We start from the raw sequence: 12,354 nt of genomic DNA on the forward strand, positions 1-12,354 counted from the left end.
GCGCCACCACTACATCTTACAACTACAGTTGAACTACGTTAACTGGCCATTAACTTTGATACTTTGTTTGTTTATTTCTTTTGATAGTCATATCATATTCTAAATAGTTTATTTTAATATTGTAAATACATTCATTTGTTGTTCTTGTGAAGTTGTATCTGGTTCTGGAGGGATTATTGTACTGAGTTATCACCGCCTCTGCAATCCGGACGGTTACATGTTGTCAGAAGTGGGACGATAACCAGGGCATAACAACACCAGAGTCAAGATACATTGTGATTTTAACTTGTTTCCGCAGTAAGTAAATGCTAGCATTGTCGATGAGCATTTTTGTTTGTTCTCTTTATATATTTAAGACCCAGCGACCCAGTTGGTGCTGACGTAGCTACCGGACAGACTGACAGACATTTGACCTTCTGTCGTTGACAACATGTACTCTTTGTCTGGTAATGAACCACAGCAGTACACTTAGTGTATTTCCGTAGTAAAGCACGGATCTGAGGGCAAAAACTGTCTGTCTTAGGGAAGCCTGTCTCTGACTTAACAATTTTTGTTAAAATTTACAAATACTTATTTGGTATATTTTTTTTCTACAAAGCTAAATATATTTTTTTTCAATATTATAAAAATTAACAAGGCTCATTTGCATTCGACCTTGTGCGTTTTTGTTGTTGTTTTTTTTTTTATAGCTATTTGGTTGTATCACAACACTGAACTGTTTTCTTCGAAGGTAAGACTTTTAAAATTGTTATTATACTTTGGCTTTAACGTGACGAAGCCTGAAGGTACCTAGGTGAGGTAAGTTAACTTAACTTGGTATAATAGCGGTTGTCGTGTCTTTGTTAACCACATTAAACTCCAGTGAATTTCTTCGGGTGTGTATAGTGTTAGGTGCTGATCGTTGCATTGTGTTACTTGTATAGTAAGTGTTTTTATGAATAGTGTGTACGTGTACTAGGTGGGTATACTAGTAGCTAAGTGGTGCTTTGTAAAATTCAAGGGTGTTTTATTTATTTATTTGTGTTATTGTGTTGCAATTATGTCTACATTAAAGGAGTTGACAGAAATTGGAAAAGAGTTGGGATACAAAGACAATGAATTACGGCAGTTTGTCAAGGAAAACAGACAGGCTGAGCGGGAGCGCCGTCAGGCTGAGATGCAGCCTGAGCAAAAACGTCGTGAGGCTGAGCGGGAGCGCCGTGAGTCTGACCTGCAGGCTGAACGGGAGCGCCGTGAGTTTGATGCAAAGATGCGGGAAATGGAACATGCGAGGGAAATGGAACTTCAAAAACATCGACACTACTCAACGACTGAGGACAGTAAGATCCAAATTCTATAGTCTTTAAAGGTAAAAGTTCCAAAATTACCTAATTTTGATGAAAATAATGACAATATGGACCCGTTTTGAACGATATGCCGAATCTCATAAGCTTGATAAGGCGATGTGGTGTTTGCATCTTAGTGCATTGTTGAAAGGGAAAGCTCTTGATGTTTACTCTCGACTTCCAAGTGATAATGCATCTAAGTACGATCTGTTGAAGACTGAACTACTTCAGCGCTTTGAGTTAACGGAAGAAGGATTCCGAAAGAGGTTTCGAAGTTGTAAACCAGAAAGGGATGAGACATTTGTACAGTTTATTAGAAGATTCCGTAATTATCTTGAACGATGGATGGAACTTGGTCATGTTGAGAAAACCTACGAAGGGTTAATAGATTGTTTGATGCGTGATCAACTATAAGGTATAAGTCAGAAGGAACTGTATCTGTTCTTGAAATCAAAGTCTATTACAGATAGTAGTGAGATGGCGGTACAGGCAGACTTGTTTGCGGAATCTCGTGGCGGCAGTCACAACGTGGTTGTACGAGACAGCCCGGGTGTGCAACAGGACAAACTTAACCGATCTGATAATGAACAAGGGCGTCACTATACACCAGCAAAGCTGAAATCATTGGGAAATTATAGTGTTTATGCGGTAAAATTTTCATATTGCCATTGAAAACACCGTACTTTTGACTGCAGGAAACGGCCACAAGGGAAAACTATTGCAGCAATGTGTGAGGCTGATGTAACTTCGCAGCAACAGAGTGATGAGATGGGATTCTCCAAGGGGTCCGACTCGAACACATTTATGCCAGCACGAAGGGAGGACCGAGGTCGTGGTGGTCGTGGTCAAGGATATAGAGGTAGTGGCTGTGGTAGAGGTAGAGGTTGTGAGGGTGAGAATAACAACATCAATTTTTCTTACGATACAGTTGCTAGTTCACTAAGTCAAAATTTAAAACATAATTATCCTATGCAGCTGGGTAAGGTTAACGGTAATGAAGTGACTGTTCTTAGGGATACTGGTGCTAATTGCGTCATCGTTAGCTCTGATCTTGTTAAGGATTAACAGTATACTGGCGAGCAACGCGTGGTAAAGTTCGTTGATGATACTCAACGTTACTGTAAGGAAGCGTTGGTGGATGTTGACACACCATATTACGGAGGCCAAGTATTAGCAAATGTAATGGAAAAACCGTTATATCCCATAGGAAACATAAATGGCGTCAAGGATCCAGCGGAAGTGCAAGACACGGTGATGGTGGTGCAAAAAAGAGCTTAACGACAGCAGGAAGAGAGACCTTATCGTAAGTTGAAAGAGCCTGATAGGATATTGGATGTTTCCAGGGATGAGTTTTTGCGGTTGCAGACAGAGGATACTACATTGAAGTCAGCTCATAAAACAGCACGTGATGGGCATGTGATATTATGCAAGAACGGCGGAATGGTCAGTTTTGTCTACAAGAACGGACTGTTTTACAGGAAGTATACGTACCCAAAGGGCAAGGAGGTAAGCCAGTTAGTGGTGCGAAAAAAATGTAGAGAAGGTGTATTGCAGATTTCACATGAATCATTTATGGCCGGACATTTAGGAATAAGAAAGACCTCAGATCGGGTAACTTATGAATTTTATTGGCCAGGACTTATGGCAGACACAACCAGGTATTGTCGTTCGTGTGATATTTGTCACCGTACTAGACCCAAGGGACGGGTTCCGAAGGTGCCACTTGGTGATATGCCTAGGATTTACACAGTTTTCAAGCGGGTTGCCATCGACATAGTTGGACCCATTCACCCTCCTCAGGTAAGTTGTGTAGAAGAGAAGGGTATACTGTCGATCGTGTCGTTTGCAGTCATGGATGAACTTGCTTCGAAGAAATTGATGGATTCTGGAGATGGTGTTATGGATGTTCAAATGGATTGTCCATTAGGACAAGGTAAGGAAACTTGTAATGATGTAGAGATTTGTGATGGTGTGTCTTGTGCTCAGACACAACATGTTAGAAATGTGTTGGAAATAAATGATGATATTCTCACAGATCGGTCTAGCACCGCAAATCTTATTGAGCACAACATCGAATTGACAACTATAGAGCCAGTGATGGTTAGTTGGTTATTGGTTTGGTTTGGTTTGTGTTGGTTTGTATTGGTTATTGGTTTGGGAGCAGTTCTTCAGGAAACTGATGGGAAGAAACTACCAGTAGCTTATGCAAGCAGAAAGTTGCTAGATAGGGAAAGGCAGTACTCTGTGATAGAGAAGGAGTGTTTAGCAGTGGTTAGGGATTATGGCTACCAGGTAGGGAAAATGTAGGTGCTGATTATCTGTATACAGTTTAGGTAAGTAAAGACACAGACGACAGACAGGGAGTTACGCTGTGGTAAGTGTACATAGTCTATGAGTGGAAAAAGTGTAACCACTTTAATTTATGGGGGAGCGTATTGTTACGATTGAACCCAATTCTATGTTATTTTATGTTAATTATCGCGCCTCATTTGTATAGAACTTTACATTTGTCTAGTTATGTAAGTTTTCAGATTTTTCAGTTTGATGGTTATTATAGGGTTTTAAGCAAGTTTTTTGTTAACCACATTATTCAGTGTGGTAGAAGATACATTCTAAGCCAAAGCACGTTTAAATACGTTATGTTTTAAGAAACTTCGATCATCATATTTTTGTAAATTGTTATGTTTTTTCGGTAAAGTTAAGACTTACGGGCCTCAGTAAATTACGCTTTTAGTCATACGATATCGGGTGATGTGAACATGATCGAGTTTTGTATAATTTTATTGGTCAGTGAAGAGAAGATGTTAAGTTTGAGTTCATGGAGAGCATGTTCCTTGATTTTTCGGTAAACGCTGCTGGGCGGTTACACGTATAAATCGACAGACTATTTGACATACACGGACAGTTACAGCTTTGAGACTAGAGCACTAGTTGGGACGTAAGTGTCCATAACATACGGCATTTGGGTAAGTTATTTTATTTTCAAGTACTTTTTTGATACTGGCCTTTTGCTAGGTGAAATACATTGTTGTTTGCATTTTTACAAGTAAACGCCGAAGTTTATTTTAAATATAACAATTTGTTTTTATAGGAATAAATTAAATTGTTTTTTGTATTTTTAAAAGTAAACGCCGAAGTTGTGTTTCAATTTTTTAATATTTGTCATAAGCGGAAACTTGCATTGCATGTGTAGTTGTTGCTTGTGTACATAATCTTAGGTACGCTAAGCATGTATAATAATGACTTTGTTTATGTCTTTATATCATTTTTTGTGTGTAGACGCTTTATCCATCAATTGATTTAACAAACCATTAAGAGTTTGATTTGATTCAACATTACACATTAACGGTGGAGTATCATATTTAACATTTAGATGTTAGTTGGTGAATTGAGTATTATGTGTACAATTTTTTGGCACATCATGCATTTAATATATGCATTCAAGCGAGTAGCATTTTTTTATAACAATCGTGTGCATTTATGGAAGTAAACAAGTTTGTAATACATTGTATGCCATTGTACTATATATATTTATATGGTATGACTGTAAGACAATCGTTAATGGCAAAGTATTTACTAATGTCATTTATTTTAGCCGTTTCAATGTGGGTAGTCGTTTGGCATGGTAGACGACATGTCGTCAACGCACCGTTAGCGTTACGCCAGTGCTACTTGAGCATCCGCAAGTCTACAGGGAATCATACTCGTTGACATTACCGACGAGACCTCGTTAAAAGGCGGAATACGGGGAACCGTTTGCAACGGTATATGACCGGTCACGTAGACGTCACCAGTACGTTCTTCTTCCGGGCAACGTCTGCTCGGCGTTTGACAACGTTCTACGTCCGGGCATCGTCTGCTCGGGTAACTACAGTCTTCTTCCGGGCATAGTCTGCTCGGGTATCTACAGATTACTTCCGGGCTTTAACAGCTCGGATATCTACAGTCTACTTCCGGGCTTCATACAGCTCGGGTATCTACAGTCTACTTCCGGGCTTCATACAGTTCGGGTATCTACAGTCTACTTCCAGGCTTGGTACAGCTCGGGTTATCTGCACTCTACTTTCGGGCTTGATACAGCTCAAATTTTGCTGCGTCGCAGAACACTAACACCGGTACTCAGTTCTGGTTCTGATCATTGACGGCTGGACATAGGTTCAGGTCGTGACACTCAATAGTGCTCCACCACTACATCTAACAGCTACAGTTGAACTACGTTAACTGGCCATTAACTTTGATACTTTGTTGGTTTATTTCTTTTGATAGTCATATCATATTGTAAATAGTTTATTTTAATATTGTAAATAAATTTATTTATTGTTCTTGGTAAGTTGTATCTGGTTCTGGAGGGGTTATTGCACTGAGTTTTCACCGCTTCTGCAATCCGGACGGTTACAGCATTTAATAGCTTAAACAAATATTGTCAAATATTTGTGAAACATGTCCCTAACTTTAATGTTAAAATTACAGTAAATGCCTAAATCTAACATGTGCTGTTGATGATTCCTTTCAATAGGAGGGCTACTCATACTGCTTCAATGAATAACTGTGACAACTTTTTGCAATTAACCTTTCTACTATTTAAAGTCATTTTAACAAGCAAATTTGTTGAATTGATATACCCGCCAATATGCAACTGGACACATAAGTGTTATATTTGACACTGAAAAAAGCAATTTTTCAAGATACACAGGGCCATAACTCCGTTATGAACAAATGGTGTACAATGCCATTTGGCGTGCATCATCCACTTATCAAGATATATACTCATACCACGTTTCCTTGAAATCCGCCAAAGCATTTTCAAGATATGGCTCCGAACACAAAAGTGCCGGAAAGACGGACGGAAAGACGGACGGAAAGACTGACGGACGGATGGACGGACAATGCCAAAATAATATCCATCTGCCTATGGCGGTGATAATAAGGTGACAGATCTTTTAAGTGGTAACTTCATATGTATCTTAAGTTTATAATGATATAGTGTGTTTTAGATTGAATTTAACGAAGGTATTAAAGCAAATAATTGTTCGAAAGTCTGACGTTTTTAAATGAGTGGGGGCCGAACTTTGTGAGAGTTTGTGACAGTTTTTGACAACAGAGAATGGTCAAAATGGGCAAAAATAGCGTGACGTCTCCCAATATGTTCATAAAATTATATAATAAGGGCATAGCGAACTATATAAAGGCAATTAATATAGATACTGAAAGTTACTTAATGTTGAGGTTGGTGTTTATTGGTTAAAATTCGTCAATATATAATAAATATAAGACGCATATAATTAAGTTAGGGTATAAACCTACCGCTACCTATTTAATACACGTTCATATATCTCCTAAGGTCGCAGTAAAGTACTGTGTATAAAGTCCGCTTTGCGATAAGAAAGTCGCAGCAGCGTAAAGTGTTTGAAGTTCGCCATGCGATTAGGATGTCACAGTAGCGTAGTGTGAATGCGATAAGGAATATAATATAAAGAAGTGAAAGTCGCATTAACATAGTGTGTATGAACTCCGCTTTGAGATAAAGAGGTCGCAGTAACGTAGTGTGAATGAGGTCGGCTTTGCGATTAAGATGTCGAAGTAGCGTAGTGTGAATAAGGTCCGCTTTGCGATAACGAGGTCGCAGTAAAGTAGTGAAAATGAAATCCGCTTCGCGATTAGGAGGACGCAGTTGAGCTGTTTGTATTAAGTCCGCTTTGGGATATGGCAGTCGCAGTAACGTTGTTTGTATGGAGTCCGCCTTGCGATAACGAGGTCGCAGTAACGTAGGTTGTATGAAGTATGCCTTGAGATTATGAGAGCGCCGTAGCGTAAATTGTATTAAATCCACCATGCGATGAGGAAGTCGCTTAAGAGTAGTTTGTAAAAGTCCGCCATGCGATAAGGTGGTCAAAAAAGCGAAGTGTGTATGAATTCCGTTTTGCGATAAGAGGGTCGCAGTAGCATAGTGTCCCATAGTGTCGATCAAATCTGGCTTGTGTTTAGGAGGTCGCAGTAGCGTAGATTGTATCAAGTCAGCCAAGCGATAAGGAAGTCGAAGTAGCGTAGTTTGCATGAAGTCCACCATGTGATAAGGAAGTAGTTTGTATGATAACGTAATTTGTAGGAATTCCGCCTTGCGATAATAAGGGCGCTGTAACGTAGTTTGTATGTGTGTAAGTTTACTGCTGGTGCAGCCGATTAGGTTAATCTCATCAGCGAATCTCAAGTTGGAGATGGATTTTACACCAATGCAAAAAGAGGTGTGGTGGTTATGGAGAGTCTTATGCGTTATATTCTCAAGGAAATGGTTGAAAGGACGGGAGAGAGCAGACATCCCTGACGGACTCCCACTGATATCCGGAAGAAGTCTTCCTGTTATCCGTTGATAAGTACTGCACTACTGGCGTGTCCGTGGAGTACTTGAATGACTTGCACCAGCCCTTCGTTAATGCTGAATCCTCTAATAACATGCCATAGACCATCATGTCACACGCGGTCGAATGCTTTCTTAAAGGGATGACTGAGTTTGCCTTTTTCTCGTAAAGGAATGGCAAGTTACAGGGTTTACTTCTTCGGCCACTTCCTCTTCTCCCAGATCTTTTGGCATAGTGCTGCAAAGACTGACTCTCCTCCGTGCTTAATCAGCTCAGAAGAGACGTTGTCCAGTCCGGGAGATTCACCTGCCTGCAGACTACGCACTGCATTCCCCACCTCTGCCATAACTATGGGCGGACTTTCCACGTCCGCTTCTGGTCTGGGAAAGAGACTGGAGTCCTGTTAAAAGGGATGGTTGTAGAGGTTACTGCAGTATTTACTCCATCTGTGGACTGCGGCACTCTCTCTCTGTGAGGAGATTCCCTAGAGTCCAGGCTAGTGTTCTTCTCATTTCTCAGCTCTCTTCCTTTGTCACAAAGGTCTTCTTCCTTTTCTCTCTCCTACGCACTTCTTTTGCCGATGAGAATAGGAAATCCTTGATGTTGTTGCTAAATGTGTCGATCACATTGTCTAAGATGTTCATACTGTACACTTGCCACCATTCTGTGCTTGAAATAACTCTGCTACCACTGGATCTTTAAATGTCTCCAAGTCAAATCTGACGCGAGTGTTGTTTGTGATGCGCTTTCTCTTTACCTACATATTGATGATGGTGAACACTAAGTCATGTCTCTACCGATCTTTGCACCAGGAAACGCTCTTGTGTTCGCCTTGTTGATGCTGGAATTTAACCGTTGCGGCGCCAGTTTGAAATCGATCTTGTTTTGTACCTGACCGCTGAAGCATTCCAGGTCGCTGTTCTGAACGGTTTATGAGGGTGTAGCGTGTTGGCCAGGGTGCATTTGTGGCTTGTGGCGAACTCAAGAAGTCTCAAACCTCTGTCGTTGGTTTCTCTTTAGCCAAATCTACCTTTTGTCCCTGACCAGTCTTGGTATGCGTCTGGTCCAAACTTTGGATTCACGTTTAGTATGAGGTACCGATCCTTCTTCCAATCACTTCGAATGAAGGTGATGCGCATGTTCCACGAGCACATTTTTTCGAATTGAAGGACTTCTGATGTTTACAGAAGAATACCAAGTATGTTTAAATTTTTACAATTATTGAATGAGACTAGAAAATCTATACTGATACGTCTTGCTAATTTTAATATTAAAGCATTTAAACTTAGAGCCGAGTTTTTTCCTAGATATTGAAAATTTGTATATTTTATCTAACCGCATTATTGTTCTCAATAAAATATGGACATTAATATCCATTTAACTTTGTTATAACATAATAAAGAGCCTTTTCTTACATATTACATTCTCACAAAATCATAAAGAAGTAAAAATGCATAAACAAATGTTGTTATTTTGACGCATGAGCATTTGTGTGTATTTATTATTGCTATAGTGTTATATTAACGTTGAGCTGTATATGCTTAAGTCGTAAATAATCTGTTCTGTTCTGTTCGGTATTACATTTACCCTTTAGCTTAAGCTTTTCCTCAGGAAAGGCTCTCGATTGCCATTTTTTGTTCTGTCGCAGTTGGTTTCACGTCCAGTTTTATCATAAGGGAGGAGGAGGCTTATTGTAGTAGGGGCATTATATGACGTGGGTATGCTTGGAATATATTCTGGAGTAGTGTTTTAATCATACGCTCAATTTACTTACCTATGTCATGGATGGTCTCGCCAGTGTCACACTGCAGTGGAGTTGTGGTTTTCATGGTTTGTCACATGTGTTTTTTTATTCCAGTGTGTATGTCCCTAATGTATCCAGTATCGACCGAAAGCTGGATATTATGGCTGAGCTGCAACCAAGAGTTATTTGCAAACAGTCTTGCATGCCTCTGCTCTGAACTTTTGGCAGATCTGTACGCCGCAAGTCCTCTGGCTATGGAAAACGTTTGTAATCGAGGTGTGCTCTGCGGCGTTCTTCTATGGCTGGAGTGAATAGGCCTCAGACCAATAGCTGTTTTTGATCTGCCTCCTTCCAAAGGCTTTCTTTTTGCGTTGCAGTGCTGTATAATGTCTTACTGATGTGATTACATCGCTCTTAAGTTGTGCCATCAGGAGGTTCAAGTTCGAATACTTCCGAAAGGGTTTTGGTTAACTACACATTCCTGTCGGGATAGGCGGACTTGCTCACACCAAAACGAGGCTTTCAATCAGGCCTTAAGCGGTGGACCTTCCTATGCTAAAGCCTCATCGGTGATCGGTGTCGCAGTCAGCGCGGTGAAAGGTGCGGGTAAAGGTAGACGCATATCAATGCAGGTTATGAGCACGTCGGGCTGGTTCTTGTGTTTGAATGGAGGGTGTCATCAGGAAATAATAATGCTGTTGTTTTGTCTGGAAGAAGGTGTTGGTTTTGCTGAGGTAATGGTGTCAGCAAAGCTCCGAGACATGGGAATCAAGAGATTTGGTCGGCGGCAACTTTGGCATGAAAGTCATCCAGCAGTACCAGGTGATGTTGTATGGGGATCCTGTTGACAGGCGAGTCTGGTTGGCTAAAGAACTATTCCTTGGTGGTACTGAGTTGTGGTGAATATACACTGGTCAGATTGGATGGCTTAGTGTTGTTGTGAAAGCAGAGTGATAACAGTCATTGTGCATCTTCTCTAAGGGTTCCAGAACCAGAAAGCCACGCCTTCTTTAGTGTACTGATTTAGAACAGGAGTTTCACAAGTTGTTGATAACTGAGGTTTTTCGGACATCATCTATGATCTAGTGGCCATCACATTATCTTGCAGGTTTTCTTTTTTTGTAATTGCCTGGGACATTCATCGCAGTTCACTTGTCAGGTATTGCAGTACCCTGAGCTTTACGCAACCAATAAGGCAGGTGGACTGTGGCGGGGTAGCACCTTACGGAAAGGGAGCTGCATAACTTGAAGCGGGCGGTAGCTGTGCAATCAGACATGGGGATCTGTCCCACCGTCGGATGCAGTCCCTGGCCTTAAGCTCTACGCCATTAAAACATATTGCTTATTATGCCCAACTACTTCTTCCCTTTTTTTATATTACAATTTGCAGCAAAGCTGGAGTGACCTCCACGGTACGCAAGCCTGGGCAGAATGGTATCGGAGGTCAGCTGTTGCAAACGCAGCGAACACCGCCCTCTCTACGCTTACTATGTGAAAGGCGAATCCATCAAATTTTGGCACCAGTAGCGTCGCAGAAGTTGCCATACTGTTTTTGTAGTCAAGGCAGACCTTGTAGGGAACATCGTCTCTGGCTTTTACGTAAGGTAGACTCCCTTAGCATTTGATTAACTTAAACCTTACCCTTGAGGCAGCACCACCGCAACCGTGGGTCATTGCACTTGTTAAAGGCGCTACCATAGACTAGAAGTGGAACAGGTGCGTTACCTTCACACTGCCCCTGGGTAGGCCGTTGATTATAATGCGTGAATTACAATGTATTCATTCGCCATGTTTCAGCTCTTATTCTTTGTGCTTCTGGGAAACCCAGATTACCTCCTCAGCCAGGAATCCGATAACCATGACATAATGGTGGGGTAGCCGGTTGAGTCGCCGACCACTCAAACAAGGTACAGTTTGTACTAGGCTACGTGGTACTAATAGCAGTTTGTCTGATCAATCTAACCTTTCTACATTTCTGTCATGCGTATATTGTTGGGTATTTAAGTATGACATAACATTTACAAACACCTGTATGAACTTATTTTTAAGGAAAATTGCAATTCCGAATACATTAAAAATGTATACCAATAAAGTAACAATTACATGGTTTGGTTATATACATGTATATAGATGTTTTTATACATCAAAGGGATTAATATATACATATAAAGATCATTGACACAGGATTAAACATTATAACAAAACATTGTACTCATTTGTTTTTAACATAACAATACTAGTGATGAATAACATATCATAAATAATACATTCAAAAACATGTTTAGAATCCGTTAAACGTTTTTAACAGATACAGTAGTGTTATATGCATGCTGCAAATATATAAATTTGAATTTACAATTAATACCTTCACAGTTATTTATGTATATGTTAAATGGGTCTTTTCGAAAATTCTATTTGATGCACAGTGGTGTTTACTTTACGTAAACGCATAATGCATGATTTCTCTGCCCTCGCTATACACAACTTTTAATCTATACACAAAATGCTGTTAAAGTGATATTTTGGGCATTTTTCTCTGTTGAATTGAGCTGGCAAGAATTAACAGGTTAAAAGAGTAAGTTAAAATGTGGTTACTGACCAATTATCTGCAATTCATCTTGCTACCAGTTGTTCATAAAAATATATTTTATATTATAAATTTTACGTGACCCACCCAGTCCTGTAAGCCGAAATGATCCGTCAAACAAAATGGTGTCTTTGTGTCGTATAAACGATCTGCACTAAAACTATATTTAGGTTCACATTGTACATGCATTATTTTTCTCTTTACGGGATATTGTTTTAGTATGTTGTTGCTGCATTAACAAATATAAGTGTATTTGAAATGAAAACACCACACATACAACGGTTGCGATAGACACTTATAAACTGTTAGATGCCCATAATATCACTTTAATCTTGACGACAG

The sequence above is a fragment of the Dreissena polymorpha genome, chromosome 7 (assembly GCF_020536995.1).
Source record: "Dreissena polymorpha isolate Duluth1 chromosome 7, UMN_Dpol_1.0, whole genome shotgun sequence".
NCBI classification, from domain to species: Eukaryota; Metazoa; Mollusca; class Bivalvia; order Myida; family Dreissenidae; genus Dreissena; species Dreissena polymorpha.